We start from the raw sequence: 20,811 nt of genomic DNA on the forward strand, positions 1-20,811 counted from the left end.
TTGATGCTGCAATACACATCATATTCATTTACCAAAGGCATTATTGAACAGTCACTATAACAATACAGATGCTTCTCAAGTTATTCAGAATAAGAAGAGGTAATAAATTGTTATTTCATTTCAAAAGGGAAGACTATTTTCTTATTTATTTCTTGTAAATTTTATATTTCCTGAACATAAATAAACAGATTTTATTTAGGCTAATTACACATTCCGATTTGAAATAAATAATGAGATGATTTTGAACAAAGTCAGAATTTTGATAAATTGAAGGAAGAATTTGAAGGTTCATGAGGTAAAATCTATAAATAATTTCCTTCTAGGTATACATTTACAAGTTCGTTCTCATTTATTATTACTTTCTATTTTCCTTAGTTTATTTTTGATTCATTAGAATTTGAGCATTCTTTAACTTTGTTTTTATTCATTTAGGAAACCCACTCGAATTTAAAAACAATATCATAAGATTTCACTGGAAGTATCTTTTAACATTTTTTATAACAAATGGTTCATAAAAGATCTCTGATGTATTACCTCGCTCATATGTCATATCGCATTTCGCATATCGGAGATTTGTAGTCGAATATACTTCCATTATCATGAATTTTCGATCTCTGATAAACGACTTTATCGGTATTCCAAGGGCTTCCTCATTTATGAGTAAGTTCTGCTCCCATAGTAGTTGGGGTTCCTCTTCTCTGTAAACGAGTAGAAGATAATGAGCACATCATAAAAGAACAATAACATAAAATTCATTGATGCAATCTGACATTCCTTGATAGATTTCCTTTAACAAAAACATCAAAGATCACCCCAAATATGATCAGTTTGAAGGGTTGTGGAGAAAAATTGAGAGCAAGTTGTCAATGCCCTTCCTCCTCTGGATGCAAAATACCAAGGTGTTGATAGTGTTTCCACTGAGTCTATGTTGTGAACATCGGCATCGAGATAAAATCGGCAAGGGAATGGAAAGCAAAAAAAATGTAAATCGGGAAAATATCGGTAAAAATTGGCAAAAATCGGCAAAATTAAGATACCATAAAAATATCTTTAAAAATTGGCAGACATTGGCTAGGCCAAAAAATCATGATTTTGAGATAAAATCGGGATGTTATCGAGATGTTCACAACACTCGTTTTCAACAAGAGAAGCCTACTCTAATATGGAGCAATAATTAGAGTGCTATCCATGTTATCAGGTAGCCTGTAGAGCATCAACTTCCCAAACCTTTAGAATTCCATATGCATTACATCGAACAATTGGTTAATGATAGGATAATTGATTTGCAGTATTGTCACACACTGAGATGCAGGTTGTTGACATCTTCACTAACCCTTGACAAAGTCTCATTATGTTCAACTTCATACCTTGCTTTGGGTGAAGCAAATTTTCCCTCAAGTGGGGGTAATCTCACTCCCCCTCTCTGATTTTTTTTTTTGTTCTAAACACTTTGTACATGGTACCTATCATGACCTTGTAGCCAGGACCCATTTTGAGATTTAACATATTTTCCCTATGTCCCTAAGTTGCACTTATGATGGGGCATTGGTGTACATACATCATGTAGTTAAGTTTATTTAGATTACAGTATCCAATCCCGTGCATATTTGACTTATCATTGATTGGTAGATGAAAAAGCCAACCACTTATATTTAATGCCATGCCCCTCTCATTGTATTATAAATACATATGATCTAATGCAATTAAACACAACACATATATTCTTTCTGTTAGTTCTACATTTTTTGTTATTATTCTGTTTTGTATGGATTGAAATATTACAATTGCCATTGTATGGCAAAAGTGGAGATGATTTAGATTCATTTTATCATGATCTAGAGAGGTATGCTCCAAGAAATTAATTAATTTTTTCAAGTATCTTTCCATTTTCAATCCTTTTGAAACCTTGTGCTAAGACTAGAGAAAACCAAAAATATAATTTTTACAAATATTATAAATTGGTAGTGCCAAGTTCTAACCTGTACCATTTAAGAGTTTTTTTACTACCATTTTTTTTTGCCACCTAAAGTAGTCACTAAACATTGTAGTGAAAGTGAACTTGAGAAGTAGCTTTCTACTAGTATCCGCACATGATTGCTAAGGAATACTACAAGAGAGCTTCTTCTCAATGATGTTGTCAAAATATTGTTTGTACTTCTCAATGAGAAAATATTATAAGCCACAATGGTGTTCAAAAAATAAATCTCTATGAAAATCCCATGCTTGTTTAGGGGTGCAGACAAATTTTTTGTCTTGTCACAGAGACACTTGGCAAACCAAATCCATTTATGTATTGTAAGTCCCAAAGCAGCGTTAAAAACCTTTCCAAACCAACCATGGAATGTTAACTGTGCATCGATACCCTCAGATCTATCCATGTTAACTTTGATGTTCAGTGTCTAATCATTGTGCATAATTGACTTATTACAGCTTGGCAGGTGAACTACCCAACCACCTAAATTTAACGTTGGGCTCCTCATGATCTATGTCATAGATACAGGTGATCTCCTTGTAATTAAACTTATTTAACTCCATGTAGACAAGGAAGAAAAATAACATAATTCTTTCTGTCAGTTCTTCTTCTTCTGTTGTTGTTCCTTGCCTGTATGGAGCTCAAGCTAACAAATCAGCTTGGTTAACACTATTTGTTTTAAATGTGGAGGCCACAGAACTTGGAAAAAATAACACAGACTCAAAACCAATTTAAGGAACAAGGTTATCACTGTCTATAAAATATGTTGTGTCTCGAATACAAAGAAATACCCTCCATTCATAGCAAACTAGGAAGAGTCCTACAATTAAGAATTCGGTTCGCAGATATACCAACTAAGGATTTAATGTATTACCTAAGTGAAGTTAAACCAAGTATGTACACTTTCACCCACTTAGAAAGTGGTAGAAACATTTCATCACAATTTTCTTCAAGAGCACAATCATTAGTTGGAGAAGTCAACTAAAAAGAAGAAAAATCATATGAACATCAAGATTCCAAGGGGCATGCTCATAAAATTGAACACTCCTAATGACTAACCAATGTGTATCTGGAAAAAGAAATTTACAACCTTTAACATATTTTGGGTAGCCAACAAATATGCAAACCATACATTGTATGTACATTGCCTTGCATTTTTCTTTGGGGGTTTGGGCCCAACATTGCATGCAAAGACTCTAAGATAGCCAATAGAGGGTGTCCATCCTCTCAAGGCTTGTTCTAGGGACACCTCATAGACAACTTTTGTGAGGCATGCAATTTTGAACATATTTGGCACAATTGATGGCTTCAGCCCAAAACTGCCAGCAAGGACCTTTGGAATGGATCATGCAATTTTTTATCTCCATCAAGATATGATTCTTCCTTTGTTGTTGATAGTAGGGCATAGTATGTTGTAGGGCATTTTCCTACCTTCATTAATCACATGAATTCCACTCTCCATCAATAGTTCAACATGAAAGACTTGAGGCTCCTTCACTACTTTCTTGAGATACGGATCATTTGGTTTGCATCTAGGATAAGCATCTCGCAAACACAAGTATACCTTGGATCCCTTGAGTAGATTTCACATATTGGATTCCAAATCTACAACCACCCCCTTTTCGTCAAGTGTCATGTTTTCAACCAAGTGTTTCCACTCCTTTGGTTGACACTATGTGGTATCAACAACCCTTTTACTTTGCATCTAGGATAGGCATATCACACTTCAATTGTGCCTTTGATCTCTTTAGCAGATTTTAGAGATTGGATTGCATATTTACACCCACACAATTTTTGTCAGGGGTCAAGCTGTCAGCCAAGTGTTTCCACTCCTTTGGTTTATGCTATGTTGTATTGGCAGCTCGTTAGAGGCATTTTTTACTTGACTCACAGTTGTCAGGATATCTCCTATGCAGTAGGTTGGTCTCCTAGTAATGAAGGAACCACATGAGCTTCATTAGAAGTTTGCATTCAATATTATTCTAATGGTAATGCAAATTTAGTGGGTTATACTGACTTTGAATAGGTTGGAAATCTTGATTACTACAAGTCCAACTCTGTCTATGTCATTCATCTTGGCTCTGGTCCTAGTTTTTGGTCTAGCAAAGAGAAAGTTGTCAATTCCCTTCCTCCTATGGATGCAAAATATAGAGATGTTGATAGTGCCACCACTAAGTCTATTTGGATTGAGCATATTTTTACCAAGTCTAGTTTTCAACAAGAGCAACCTATGCTAATATGGGGCAATAATCAGAGTGTTATCCATGTTATCAGGCAGCTAGCAGAGCATCAACTTTCCAAACCTATAGAAGTCCATATGCATTACATCTAACAATTTATTAATTGTAGGATTATTGATTTGCAGTATTGTCACCCACTGAGATGCAGGTTTTTGACATCTTTGCTAACCCTTGACAAGGTCTCATTAAGTTCAACTTCATACCTTGCTTGGGGTGAAGGAAATTGTCCCTAAGGTGGGGGTAATCTCACTCCCCATCTCTGATCTTTTTTGTTTTGAACACTTTGTACATGGTACCTATCATGACCTTGTAGCCAGGACCCATTTTAAGATTAAACATATTTTCCCTATGTCCCTAAGATGCAATTATGATGGGGCATTGGTGTAAATACATCATGTACTTAAGTTTATTTAGATTTTAGTGTGTAATCCTATGCATATTTGACTTGTCAATAATTTGTAGGTGAACAAGCCAACCACCTATATTTAATGCCAGGCCCCTCTCATTGTATTATAAAAACAGTTGATCTCTTGTAATTAAACACAAGACATCTTTTTTCTGTTAGTTTTGCATTTTCTGTTATTAATCTATTTTTTATGTACTGAAATATTACGATTGCCATTATATCATAAAAGTGGAGATGATTCAGAATAATTTTATCATCATCTAGAGAGGTATGCTCCAAGAAAAAAATAATTTTTTCAAGTATTTTTCCATTTTGAAACCTTTTGTTAAGACTGGAGACAACCAAAAATAGAATTGCTTGCAAATATTGTAAAATTGGTAGTGCCAAGTTCTAACCTGTACCATTTTAGAGTTCATTTACTACCATTTTGATTTCCCACCTAAAGTAGTCACTAAACATTGTAGTGAAAGTGAACTTGAGGAGTAGCTTTCTACAAGTATTTGCACATGATCGCTAAGGAATACTAGAAGAGAGTTTATTCTCAATGATGTTGTCAATGTACATGTTTGTACTTCTCAATGAGAAAATATTATAAGCCAAAATGGTGTTCCAATAATAAATCTCTATGATAATCCCATGCTTGTTTAGGGGTGCACACAGATTCGTTGTCTTGTCATAGAGACACTTGGCAAACCAAATCCATTTACATATCATAAAGCCCAAATCAGCCTTAAAAATCTTGCCAAACCACCCATGGAATCATCCTAACTAATTTTAGTTGTTTTTTGTAGACCATATGAATACTGGTATATAAAACTAAACGTTGTGTTGTCCCCCAATTCTATCTGGAGAATGATTATCCCCTAGTTTTTCCTAGGCAAAAGGGAAGTTTTATTAATGTATGTAAGCAAGTTTTCTAACAAATATATGTATAATTCAAGGAAAGGAATAAACATTGGTATAGTGTAAAGAATTAAAAATATGTTTTTCAACGTTAGAGTTGAATCTCAATTGGAACCGCTAATACTTAATAAATGACACAACCACATATGATTGCTAAAAAATCACATCATTAATAAAGCATTAATACAGTGACCTAATGTTAGATAACATAATAAACATTACATAATTTCCTCGCCATGTAACCTCTTTTGTAATCTTCTTGTATTTATTCTCTCGTTGTTAGACCAATCTCTCCCTTACTTGCCCCTCATCCTACTTTTTCTCTTAATACCCTCCCCAGGCAATGATGTTTTCCTTCTAAGAAATTCATCTCTTATTTAACACCTTCTCCCAATGCCTCATCAACGCACCAGGAGTCAATGAGGGGTTGCTTACTTTCAAGATCAAGGGAGCTCTAGAGCCCAACAAAGAGCATCAAGATTTGCCCCAAGGTATCCAACGAATACTCCAAAATATATTAAGAAGAAATTACTCAGGTATAATGTGACATATCTAGGGGATGTCATTTTTTGACAAACATTGAAGTGCTTTGGGAAATAATTGATTGGGTTCCTGGTACAAGGCATGGTAGAGTTTCCTATATTCAATACATATACATTTTTTACATCAATTAGAATTTGAATCTCTTGCTTGGCCATGTCTTTCTAGATTGAAATAAGACCAAAACGAAAATCCTAGATGTTCTCCTGGTAGTAGAAAGGAGCCAATAGCGATGGATGCTTCAAAAATTTTCAAATCCAAATGAAAATCGCTAATCATTTTAGTTTTTTAAGTTACTTTTGTCAATTTTTTATTTCTAAGTTATCTGATAGATCAAGCCCTGTAGTATAGGTTTTTTGTTTCTTTGATAAAATTCCAAAGGCAATTTGTTTGGATGTTGGAAAATTTATGGTTTTATCACTGGTTTGGTTTCCCATGTGGAAAACCAAGGCAAACCATACACTGCTATGATGTTTTCCTTCAAGGCTTAAATAGACTTTTACTTTACAAAAAATTAAAAATAAAAGACATGAAAGGTATTGCAAAGGGGTTATTTTTTAAGGCAGGACCAAAACATGGCAATAGCAAGCCAACAATTTCCCAAACCATGTGGGCATCCAAACAAGTTGCAAGGCTACCTAAAAATCTTAGAGGCTTTTGCAAGCAATAAGGAAACTCAATAGGCTAATAGGCGTAATGCTGGGCATTCAAGAGGTAGAAATAATGGGATATAGCACCTTGAAGGTTGAAGCCTAATTGATAAACATGGATATGTCATCGAGCATTAGGCTATGTTTTGGCAATCCCCTGCTCCTTGTGAGCATACTTAGATCCCAACAAACCATAACAAATCCTATTGCATGGAAGGGGAGAAAGACTAAAATTTACTCTCTAGAATTCATATGACCATAACGAGTTACCAAATTTTTTTCCAGAAGAGTGAAAGCAGAAGCTTTATCCACAGCTAAAGATAAGATTGTTTTTCAGTAAGTAGAAGAATCCAAATTTTTTTGAAACCAAAACCATCTTATATGGCATCATCAACTAGAGGAAAACCACATAATGCAAAATCATGTGAGTAAGGTCTTGTTATTAAATCCATACAAAGTTGGATATCAAGAAATCAAAATCCCCAGAAATCCACATGTTGGACACTTGGATTCATGGGCATGCAAACTTGCATTTCTGACATGTGTCAAACAGTCCAGCCTCAGCTACTCCTACATATACAACAGTCGAGGCACCAAAATATTTCAAAATTCTGTTCAGATGAGTTTGATGTGTAAGAAATGTGTCCCAACAGATCAATAAAGTGTCCCAATAAGGAGGTGCCTTTCAACCTCATTTGAGTCAATGAAAATGGCTCTAATATATCTGTGAGATAACCAGAGCTTGAAGGAGCTAGGAGGACATGTATTGGGTACATTTTTGGTGTGTTTTTCTTTCCATAGGTTTGACCTTGAAGCTGAATGGCAGCCGTAGTTTAGGGCAGTGAAGATTGGTGAGCTTTCTCCATTGGTGAAGAATGAATCTCCTTGTAATCATTTTAGGAAGGCCACAGGATGTGTGAGTCTTGGACAAAGGAGTTGAAGGGTTGTTCTATGAAGAAAAATAGGCTGCATATCCTAATCCCAAGTACAGTACACATGGAACCTTGGTGATGGTTGTTTGCAGCTCAGAACCTTAGCCAAATAAGGTCAGATTTTCCTAAAGGAAGGACTGTAACATTTGTCTCTAGATTTCAGGTATTTAGGTAATATGTCTTCAAGCCCTAACTGCACATTTTTGACCATAGAACTTGTCAACTCTTTGACTAGGCTACACTGCTCAAATTATGGGACTATCTTTGCCTCTTTATAATCAACAAAGGAAGCCACTTTAAGTCAATAAAGTCTGAGCTCTTTTGGAACCTGTTGATTTTCTGCTTTGAATTCTATTGTCTACTGGTTAGGGCAGAACTTGTCTTCTACTATTTGAAGGCAGAATTACAAACTTGACTAGGCAGTATATTTGGCATATGGTCAGTGGTTCTAGTCATCATCTTGGCAAGTCATCCTTGACATTGATTGTACTCTCATTCTCTCTCTGTTGAACATTTTATGATTAATAATAATAAGAAGATTGATCAAGGGTTTTCCCCATCTTGGGGTTTTTCCCTAGCTTGAGCCAATTTATTGTGTCCTCTTGTCTTGGATTGTCTTCGTTACTTATTATACATGTTCTTCTCTAAATTAATGTCATCATGATAATGTTTCACATGATTGCTAATGATTTAATAATTGGGATAATGAGATATTAAAGCTTTTGCCTTCAGCAAAGAACGTGATCCTAAATTTAACATTAAGTGACAATGTCGAAATTATAAGATGGTCTCCAATATGAGGACGAGTTAGAGGTGTTGTCCAACTATAGTCCATGGAAGGAAAGGACCAAGTTGGTCTTGCAGGTCAACAAGATTTGGGAGTTCGTTGAGAAATCCAACTAACCCAATGGAATTGGAAGTTTCCAAGAAGAAGACTGCACATGAGAATAAGGACCAAGTACTAGTATTGGAGGATAAGTTGAAGTCCACCAAGATGATATAGGGTGAAGGAGTGACTTCATATCTGACGATATTGTCTAAGGCCAAAGATGAGTTTGTTATCATCGGCGTGACTATTTCAGATTCTGATATGGTGAGGATGGCTTTGAAAGGGTTCACAGAGGAATGGAAGCCCTTCATCAAAAGGATTGTTGCTAGAGAGAGGTTTCTAGAGTGGAATAGGTTGTGGGACAACTTCATTCAGGAGTAGTTGCGAGACGAGGATCTTCATCCGAAGAAGAGGGCTTCAGATGATAACATGGAATTTGTAGCACGAATGAAGGGTAAGCAGAAGAAGGACTTGAGTAAAGTCGAGTGTTTCAACTGTGGCAAGATGGGATCATTTTTCATCGAGATTTCTGATGAAGAAGAAGGGAGATGACGAGAATAAGAAAGGGAAGTAAGTTGTTGGTGTTGCCAGTTTTGCTAAGATAGATGGTCTGACCAGGATATTGGAGGAGGATGACTTTGCTATGATCTCTCATTTATCGCAAGGTACTATCGATGAGGATGGATGGTACGTGGACAATGGTGCTTCGAAACATATGACAGGGTCACAAGAGGCTTTCAAGACTCTAACTGAATGGGACTCGAAGTTGCACAGGGTGTTGGGGGACAATAGTCAGAAGGAGATCCAAGGATCTGGAGTTGTGCCATGTAGGATGGATACAGGATGGGTGATGCGAGTCTAGGATGTATTGTTTATACTATGACTCACATATACAGGCGCTTGCTCCACTTGTATTGTGCTTGGAGTTAGAGAGCATGCTCTATACACACTGACGGGTAAGCCTATGGATCATGGGAAGAAGAAGCAGGTGGAGCAGGTGCAAGTGCAGGCTTTAGAGTTACAGGTACAAGTTGCAGAGAAGAAGGTCCAGGTTCTAGAGGCTCAGAGGGAGTCGAGCTATAGCGAAAGCTTACAGATTTAGAGGGAGACTTTGCAACCTAAGAAGATTTTGCGGTCAGTGGGGAGCAAGGGTGCTTCCACATCTACCAAGAAGGAATCATGGAGGGATTGGAAAATGATATAGGAGGAGAAATAGAACTAGGATGCTTCCAATGATAGTTGCACTTTTGAGAGAGGCATAATTCATGCTACCACGATTGATGCAGTGATGAGCGCCAAGAGTTGGGCGAGTGTTGCAAGTAGTGATGATGATGATGAGTTACTTTCTAGTCCTGGAAGTACCACCCTCGCTAAGAGGGAGTGCTGATTTTTTAGTAGCTTGGGAGGTACTCCAAGCCCTGGGGTTTAGGGTTTGGAGGGGGGAGCACCAAAAGAGTCAATTATGGTCTTGGATTGCCCATAAGTGACAAGAGTCAATGATATTCTCTATAACTAGATTATTGGGAAGGCATCTAGAGATTGTATTTAGAAATTACTACTGCTTAATAATAAAAGCCCTCAGAGTTGTTGTAGATGGGCAAGATCCTTGAGGAGTCCACCTCTTGGATCAATACCTTAGGACAGGAGCCCAATTCAGTAGTAGAAGGATGGACCAATGTTAGTTGGTGTAGAGGAGTGTTGGAGTGATAGTTGTAATGGCTAGGAGTGTCGAAGAATGAGAAGCACAAAGCAGAGTTTGTAGCAGTGCAATTGGTACATAGCAAACTCAGCAACAGCGCAGAGGCTTCATAGAGCCAGCGTAGAGACAAGCAACAGTTAGACTCCAGCAATAAGATGCATCATACTGAACACAGTTAGTTTAGTATTTGGAATGCTTTTACATTATTGAGGCAGTAGCAATAGCAATTCGAGAATGATGCAGTGTTGGAAGTGGTAGGGCCAATAGCAGCACGGATGCAGAATTTTGGAGGGAGTTGCAGTATGGATGCAGTGTTGGTAGTGGTAAGGTCAACAATAGAATAGATGCAGCATTTGCATAGTAGATGATGGATAGAATTTTAGACATCAGAAATGCAGAAATAGATGTTACGAAACAGGGTGATGCTCCAGTAGGGTGCATTACTAGAGAAAATTTCTCACTAAGAGGGAGTGTTGATTTCTGGTAGCTTCGGATGTGCTCTAAGACTCAAAATTTGTAGGGAGGGGCTCATTTATGGGTATATTTTCCTCAAACAAGGTTTTCGCATGCCTATGGAGCCATTCTGAAGCATGATGCAGTGATTAGAAGGAGTGTCGAGGTCTGTATGAGGGCTAGAACAACCCAGAATTGCAACATGCTTGCATGGACTCTCAAGAAATGACTACCGCAGGTGTAGAGAGAAAGTCTGGGCAGAAAACAAGGGTTGGAAGTGACTGTGGTCTTGCCCTTGTTGAAGAAAGGGATAACTAGGTTCAGTTTTCATAATGACTTATAATTATGATTTCATGAAAAGAAGAAACAAAAGTATTTATTGTATTCCTTGCATCATGGGTTTCATGAGAAAGAAGTGTTTTTCATAGGTCAAAGACTTCTTCTTAATGTCTCTAGGTTTTTTTGTCTTGTTATGAATATAAGTAAGAAGTCATGAAGTCATGTTACACATGTCAAAGTTACACTCCAAGACATTGTCACTATTTCTCTTGCAATCGGCTAAAAGAAGGATAATATTCTCCTTAAGGTAATGTCAGCCTATCTCTAGGATCTCATGTCGGCCCAAATGGCAAGCATAAGTCACTATATATATAGAATAACCTCACCTCATAATCATCAGAGCGAAGAAGATAAGGGTATTACAATGAAGAAGGAAGGTGACTACAGGTGCATAAATGTCTTAAGGGTTCTCAGACTAACTCTATTATCAAGGTGAAGGATAAAAGTCTATTCTAAGATAGTGGAAGCTATAGTTAAGGGCTATATCAAGTGCTGAATGGTGATAAGAGAAGACCGAAGATAGAGAGGCTATCTTGGACCAAAAGAAGAGATCAGTAAAGGTTGAGGATTGTGTCTAGGGTTGTAAAAGGAAAAAAAAGGAGACCGAGGCTCTCCTAGTGATAGTGTAATAACAGTGCGAAGAAGGAATGAAGTGATACAATGCGAAGGAGGAACAATACGAAGAGATTTTATTTTTAGTTAAGGCTCCCATTGAGATCCTTTAGGGATATTGTCATCTAGTCATAAAAGTCTGAAAGAGTCATTGTCATGTAATAAACGCATGTTACACATTGTAAAGAGTCATACTTGTCTTTGTAAGTAACCCTCCAAGACCTTGTCATTAGCCCTCACTCATGTCGGCTTACAATGTAAGGATGATTTGAGAGAGATAATGTCGGCTTACCCTAGAGATCATATTGACCCAATGGGCATGGAAAAACAAGTATATATAGCAGTGCTCGACCTCAATTGGAGGCAACAAATTTGGTGAAGCAAGTCTCTCATATAAGTGCACAAATCCTACTAGAAGAAGCCTCTACATCGGTGAAGCAAGAAGGAAGGATAGTGAAGATCGTTGTGGACTATTTTTGGCTAGTTTACTCACTCATGTGTGAAGGTAGTAGATCTGAAGTTGTCAAGAGAAAGTAAAAGGATTGTAGTCACATTGACGTGATCCTGTTTGGGTGGAAGAATTCACTAGAAGAAGCCGAGTAGAAGTGTAACGAGTCTCTCTCTTAAGGAGACTATTCAATGAGTGAAAATTATCTATGGTTTATGTTGTATGGTTACAAACCTACAATAAGAGGCTGAGAATCTGAAGGAAGCCAAGAAGGGGAAGAGGAAGACCAGCTTTAAAGAGGAGGCTAGTGACTTGGTCTTGGGAGGACTCTAGTGTCCAGGGTATTTTTCATGGTCTTGGTATTAGTCAATTAAAGGTTCCATAAGAAGAATTTCATTTGGGTTTTCCACTCAAAGAGTGAGAGGTTTTCAGCCCTGGCTGACTGGCCTATATATTGTGTCTCTTGTCTCTTTATTGCTCATGATTTGGTAATTGTCTTGATGATCTGAAAATGCAGCACTTAGGCTTCTTGTCTAACTTACAAGAAATTCTCCCACTTCCAAAGCTTAAATATTCCCAAGTTTTATTGATTAACCAATGTGGAATTGATAATATGCTTAACAATATAGTGTATGCTTATGTTTTCTTTAAACTGTTCAGGTGATGTAAATTGATTGGCTTAAACTGATATAAACTAATTAGCAACAATTAAAACAACAGATACAATGCAACAGTAAAACACACATAGAACAACGATATTAATTTGGAGTTCACCCAAAACTCTTGGGGTACGTCTCCGTGAGCTCTAGTCAACTCGACTAGGCTCTCTGGGATTATGGTAAAGTCCTTTTACAAGCTCCCTGGATCAACTCCATTGGTTTTACACGGAAACAATGCGTTTAGACACCATTTTCTCTGTGGCTCTTGAAGCTCTCGGCTTTCTAGCTCTTGGCTATCACTCTGGCTCTTGACCCTGGCTCTGGCTCTAGCTTCTTTGGCTCTCTGCAATGTACAACTCCCTTTCTTTCCGCTTGAACTCCAAGTGACTCCCTTGGCTACTCTGCGCTGCATTTTCCTTCTATGCTAATGTTTTTAGCACACCTCTACAATGTCTCTTTCATCCTGTGGCTTGAATCTGTGATGTCTATTCGTTTCCTCTTATGGGCTCTCTGGTTTCCCAGCCTCTGTCTGGTCGAATTCCCCTCTAAGCATTAGCAACCATTGCTAAATGCCTTCAGGGGTGGTGGCCACCTATTCTGCAATGGAAGGGACCATTGTTGCATTGAAAAGCACAAAAATAACGTTCTCGGCTTACATAGGAAAATACACTAAACACGAGAAAAATCCATAGAATCAATGTTTATCAAACTTCAAATGTTATGAATTCCACCTTATTTTCCATCAGGTCCACCTTTATGTCTCTTATTACATCCCCACCATTGATCTAAGAGATCTAGATCCAACGACTAAGGTTCATTTCGGGTGGCTCATTCATACGAGGGTTAACCACCCAAAAAGGGTGGTTTTCTCTCTCCAAGGCTTGGACACATGGCAACCAGTGTATGGGCTCGGGCGGAGCCTAGCCAAAACCACTTACTGCCTTCGGCCCGCAAAAATTCCCGCTTGTATCGTGATTTCCCTTTGTATTTAAAAATACATTAAAACATGAAAATCCCACTCATATCGGACTTGAAATACTATATATTTGCATTAACAAACCCTTTTGGGTCTAGTTTCCTCGCTTTATTCGCATTTCTTTTGTTTTTCATTCATTTAATGAAAATATGATTTACATTGAGAAAGCCCTTTTTTCGGACTTGAAATATTATCAAATATCGTTTATAATTTTATCAAGTCTAGCCCTTTTATCAACATCGGGGGTTTCCAATCTCCAATATTGGCGATTACAACATCACTCGGCCCAGGGTTTTGTGCATCGCCAATGCCGACTCACCAATCCGATCATCGGCAATCAGCAATCGCAATGTCGCTCGACCCGGGGTTCCGTGCATCGCCGATGCCGATTCGCCGATCTGATCATCAGCAATTAGCGATCACAACATCGCTCAGCTCAGGGTTCTGTGCATCGCTGATGCTGATTTTCTGATTTGATCATCGTCAGTCAATGATTTCATGATCGACGATCAGCGAATCGTGTGATCGCAATCGCCAGGTCCAGGGTCCTGATATTGCATATGTGTCTGCCTCCGATCCGATTGATCAGACTGGCATATCGGGGTTTCTTCCGCCTTCGCTTAAGTCTAGCCCTTTTGCCTTGCTCCCATGCAATTTCCCTCTATAGTATTTTTTTGCCCATTTTTGGGGATTTTTACTCTTTTTCCTAAGAACAAAGGGAAACTTCTTCTGGTGATAACTTCCGCATCCTAAGTCCATATTTTCCCATTCAAGTTGCAGCAGATTCAAAATGAGATGATCTCTGCAATGGTGCTAGTTCTAGGAACTTCCTTGGACTCTCATTTTTTTTTTTCTGTGAGGAACACTTAGATTTAGGAGTCTATTGAAAATCCATTTTGGATCACGCCTTCCCACTAAAAGAACTTTTTGTCTCCAAAAGACTGATATATTGATTTGAATGGTACCTGAGAGTAACAACCCCCTCTTCTTTCAGCCTCCACACACTTGCCTTGCTTAGTGCCTCTAAACCAATGTCTCTGACCATTTCCCTTCCTAGATGGGCTAGTCTTCCTGGGAAGAACTATCTTCCTCCTTGCCTTCCTGCAGAACTTCTGCTGAAATGGCCATAGAAGGTGGTTTGAACTTCTTTTCCTTGATCATTGATCTAAGGTGGCTCAAACAAATGTGAAGTTCATCTACTCCATAAGACTTTCATTTGTATCTGTTTGAAAAGTTGTCAACAACAACTGTTAACAATAACAGAAATACAGACAACAACTCGATGGCCTAAGCTTCTGCTTCAACAAAAGAAACAGATTTCACCTCTGGTGAACACCTCCATGTCTTACATCTGCATAGAAATGATGCACTAGATAATCAGCCCACAAAACATGCCTTTAAAACAAATGACCCTTCAAGTCAAGCATGTAGAAAAACACCATTAGGACTCTTTTAAAAAAAAATGAAACACTTCATCATTATCTCCATCTTGGAGACCAAGTTAACTTATCTCAAGTCAACATTGCATCACATGCATGTCAAATAAATCATCCCTACAAGTTAATTACACATACATGTTCAAAACAAGGAAAACATCAACATCCCTATGTCCATGCACATCATGCTCATACATGCATTTCATCCTTCAACTTTTCACTTAAGTACATTGTACTTTCGAAGCTGAAATGAAATATAATGTTGCATCAATAAAGTGAGTCTCCTACTCAACTTTTCCATTCACCTTCTTGTAGGAACCTGCAACTTGTATCTCATCAACAAATAAATGCAAATAGATTCATCAATAGACATGTAACCTTAATTGGAAACGAACTCTAGACATTTCTCACCAATCTAGTTCCAAGGTCTTTCCTTTGTCTGCACATCAGTATCAAGATGTGAATCATCTTGAGACACTTCATTCATGGAAACTTCATTTCCATTTCTTCCATCTTCCCTTTCCACTTTCTTCAGCTTTTTGGAAGCATTGCTGAATTTAGAGTCCAACATCTTTCAGCAAGATGCCCTTGCTTATGGCAGTAAGTGCAACACATGTGCATCCTCTTGACAGCATGATTTTCCTTGTCCAATGGACCTTTGGCTTTTTGCTTCTTTTCCTTCAAAAGTTTCCTGTATGTGGCCATTCTCTTCCAACATCTAGAAACATGATGGTTATCCAAACCACAAAAGGAACATCCAATTCTTTTCCCATGCCTATGTGGAAAATTATCATACTTTGCACAATCATAAGGAAAATGCTTAGAACTAGATTTATACCTGCCTCTTTCACCTTTATTGCCTTCATGAGGAGGCAAAGAAAATGAAGAAGTGGCTTCTTTTGGAACACCATCAATCTCTTCAAGGACTTCAGAGTTTCCACAACTATTTGGTTCAATTGTGTGCTTCTGAACACCTACATCCTACAAATCATGTTTCAAACTATTACATTCCTCCTAAATACAACCTTCACACTCTTGAAGTCCTGCAATGCAACTCCTTCTTGGGGTTGTTTTAATGGTCTTCATGGCAGCTTTGGAACTTTCTCCATAAGCTTGTCCATAGACAAGACCCAAATACTTAGGCCTTTCCTCAACCATTATTGGTTCAATGATAGCTTGTGCATGCTTTCCCAAGCCCTTTCCTTCATAGCCCATCATGGACATTAGCTTGGAACCTATTCCTCTAGTATGTTTTTCAAAAGAACCAATATAAGCATTCTGAAAAGAATTTTAAGACAAACTGGAATGGCTTACCTCTTCTTCAAGCTGATACTTGACCGAGGCTTCTTTGGAAACAAAGAGTTGTGATTCCAACTCATGCATCCTCTTCAGGTTCATATTTGCAATATGAAGTTGCCTCTCCATTTCCTGCAGTCTGTCAGAAAGCAACTACTTCTCTTCCTTCATGCAATTCAATTGCTCTATAATCATGTTGCTCTTTCTTCCATCCTCATACATTTCTCTCACCTTGTCCATCATGATGAACAAGTCTTGCTTCATGTCTCCATCAAAGAGTCTTGTGATGGAGAAGGAATTTGAGGATACACTTGAGGAAGTTGTCATTATGTCAATGAACAAAGAACTTCAAACAATATTAATAAAGAGCTTATTTAAGCAATCTTTTGCAGCAAACCTCTTACGCTTCATGGATTTCTTTGAGGTCCTTTGGGATAGAAGAATGCCTTTAGCCCTTCTTCCTATTTGTCCTTCCTAGACTGAGCTATCAATAGCTTTCCCTTACGTATGCAAACTTAGAAAATAGTCAGTCTGCAACAAGCATATAGTCAATCAGACAATCAGTCCTTGACTACCCAAACACCTTTCAGACAAGCAATCTTTGCCCTGTCAATCAAGCACTCTGATATAACCTTCTTTGAAGGTGGCTTTAATCAATCTCAAGCTCTAATACCACCTGATATGCAAATGGGGAATTTAGGCTTCTTGTCTAGCTTACAAGAACCTATCCCACTTCCAAAGCTTAAATATTCCTAAGTCTTATTGATTAATCAATGTGGAATTGACAATATGCTTGACAATATAATGTATGCTTGTGTTTTTTTTAAACTGTTCAGGTGTTGTAAATTGATTTTCTTAAACTGATATAAAGAAAATAGCAACAATTAAAACAACAGATACAACGTAGCAATAAAACACACACATAACAGCAATATTAATTTGGATTTCACCCAAAACTCTTGGGCTACGTCTTAGTGAGCTCTAGTCAACTTGACTAGGCTCTCTGGGATTATGGTAAAGTCCTTTTACAAGCTCCCTGGATCAACTCCATTGGTTTTACACAGAAACAATGGGTTTAGACACCACTTTATAAATGGCTCCTGAAGCTCTCAACTTTCTATCTCTCGACTCTCACTCTGGTTCTTGACCCTAGCTCTAGCTCTAGCTCTTTGGCTCTAGCTTCTTTGGCTCTCTGCAATGTACACCTCCTTGGCTTTCCACTTGAACTCCAAGTGACTCCCTTGGCTACTCTGCGCTTTAGCTTTTGGCTTGTATGCTACTTGTTTTAGCACACCTCTAGAATGTCTCTGTCATCCTATGGCTTTAAAGCCAATCTGCGATGTCTGTTCATTTCCTCTTCTAGGCTCTCTGGCTTCACGACCTCTATCTGCTTGAATTCTACTCTGAGTGTTAACAATCATTGCTAAATGCCTTCATGGGTGGTGGCCACCTGTTTTGCAATGGAAGGGACCATCATTGCGTTGAAAAGCCCAAAAATAGTGTTCTTGGCTTACACAGGAAAATACACTAAACACAGGAAAAATCTGTAGAATCAATGTTTATCAGACTTCAAATGTTATGAATTTCACCTTATTTTCCATTAGGTCTGCCTTTATGTCACTTATCGCATCCCCACTATTGATCTGGGAGATCTGGATCCAACGGCTGAGGTTCATTTTGGGTGCCTCACTCGTATGGGGGTTAACCGCCTGAAAAAGGTGGTTTTCTCTCTCCAAGGCCTACACACATGGCAGCTAGGGTATGGGCTCGGGTGGAGCCCAACCAAAACCACTTACCGCCTTCAGCCTGCCTAAAATCCTGCTTGTATTGTGATTTCCCTTTGTATTTAAAAATACATTAAAACATGAAAATCTTTGTCATATCGGACTTGAAATAATATATATATGCATTAACAAACCCTTTTGGGTCTGGTTTCTTCGCTTTATTTGCATTTCTTTGGTTTTACGTTCATTTAACAAAAATGTGATTTACATTGAAAAACCCCTTTTTCCGGACTTGAAATATTATCAAATATCATTTATAATTTTATCGGGTCTAGCCCTTTTATCAGCATCGATGGTCGTCGATCGTCGATCGCTGATATCGTCGATTGCCGATCACCGATATCGGTGATCACACATTGCTCGACCTAGGGTTTTATGCATCGCCGATGCCAATTCGCTGATTCGATCATTGCCAATCAGCAATCGCATGATCGACAATCGGTGAATTGTGTGCTCGCAATCTCCATGTCTAGGGTCCCGATATCGCATATGTGTCTGCCTCCGATCCGATTGATTTGATCAGCGGATCAGGGTTTCTTCCGCCTTCGCTTAAGTCTGACCCTTTTGCCTTGTTCCAATGCGATTTCTCTTTATAAGGGTGTTTTGCCCATTTTAGGGGATTTTGCATCTTTTTCGTAAGAAGAAAGGGCAACTTCTTCTGGTGATAACTTCTGGATCCTATGTCCATATTTTCCCATTCAAGTTCTAGTATATTTAGAATGAGACGATCTCTATAATGGTGCTAGTTCTAGGAACTTCCTTGGACTTTCATTTTTTTTCTTTGTGAGGAACACTTAGACATAGGAGTCTATCGAAAATCCATTTTGGATCACTTGATGAAAATAACATGATAATAACTCAAGGAAAAAGATTTCAAGAATTAAAAAGACTATCACAAGCAATTATCATAAGTAGAGAAATCACCTAACAACTAATGCCCTAGATTTCTTAACATGATAGAGGCATGGATGCAAATTTTCAAAAGAAATTATGTTCCCAAGACAGCAGAATCTAATCCCACAATGGTTGATATGTGTCTATCACTCACATTCCCTGATACAGACTTACCAAAATAACATGCTTATCCCATGGAACCAATATTTCATGAGGGACAAAACATGACATCATTATGTACTCCGAAGTGGTAGCAAAGGATAATTTTCAAAGTTAATGGGCAATAATTACTATAGTCCTATGCAATCTTGGATGGACAAATCCTGTAGCAACTTATGTCAACACTTGCGTTTGAACTTTGAAGCTACCTCAGATTTGCAGGTACCATAAATTCTTGTTCATCCCATCAGTGATAGAAAACTCAGCCTATGAATGCTGGAATTTTCATGTTTCATTATTTTGCATGAAACTTAGCATAAGGGAAGAAAACATTGTATTGATGAAGTTTTAAAGTGGTTGCATTGGATCAATGATTTCATGTAGCACCCTCATTTTTCACATGCTACATTAGGGTAGGAAAGGAATAAACTCCTTTGAGCAGCAGTGTAGCATGAATAAGCTCCGTTGATCACTAAATTTGATTTCATGTCATCATAAATAGATGACTTGTCTTTTTCTTTGTAAAATAAAAAATTGTGTGGTGCTTTTACTAGAAGTGGAGGCCATTCTCATATATACATGACAAAATTCTAAGACTCTCAGGCACTCTCAAGAAGAGAACATCTTTGAGTTGGAGCATGTGTTACCCCTTATTTTGGTATAGGGTTAATACTAGTGAATTATCAAGAATTAACCAATTTGATGCTGGGAGGTTGGATACAGAAATGTCAGCTATGTTGCCCAGAGGTTGGATATAGAAATGCTATCTATGTTGAACGATCAGCTTGTTAAGGTATTCTCCATGATGAAGAATATGCTCACAATGGTCTTTGTGAGGAGTCACTAACATTGTTCAATCAACTGCAACAGAATGGGATGAAAATGGATAATTTCACCTTTTCCATTGCTTTTGCATCATGCACTAGTATAGGATGTAGTTCCATATAATCATCATTAAATTTAGGCTAGACTCAAATATCTTTGTGGAGAATGGTCTTGTTGATCTGTATGCCAAATGTGGTAGCATAGAAGAGGTGTGCTTAGTGTTATACAAGCAACTCATAAGTCTCAAAAAAAATTTATTGATCGAGGCCCTTAGGGAAAGCATGTTGTTTTGGGTGAATATGACAAAGATTTGACCGAGATTGCTAGGCAAGAACCTAATTGTGGTGTCATTTTATGTCTATGGAGCATCAAAGAATGCTACATGGAAGGAACATCATCTAGAATTATCTATAGTGTGAGTACAAGCAAGTTAAGAGAATTTCAAGATTGGATTCCTAAGAACTTTCATGTAGTGATTCTATCTCAAGCATGATCCTACATTGGGAGAAAAAACCCTGGTCAAGATGCCATATAGTTTTGCATAGCTTTAATTGAATCTTGGTCAAACTCTTGCACTCTTGCCCGATTGCTCCACTTTCTAGGTTGAGTCTAACAACTTTTCTTTTAGCTTTTGATATCCCATTATCATTTGAGCTATGATGCCATCTTTCAACCTATACATTCCATTCAACTTGATGTCATCAATCACAAAAACAACATCAACTAGAGTCAATTTAATCCTTTATCTAATTTTCCCAT

This window comes from Pinus tabuliformis, chromosome Q, assembly GCF_031772625.1.
Source record: "Pinus tabuliformis cultivar Carrire ecotype Pingquan chromosome Q, CPIR1, whole genome shotgun sequence".
NCBI classification, from domain to species: Eukaryota; Viridiplantae; Streptophyta; class Pinopsida; order Pinales; family Pinaceae; genus Pinus; species Pinus tabuliformis.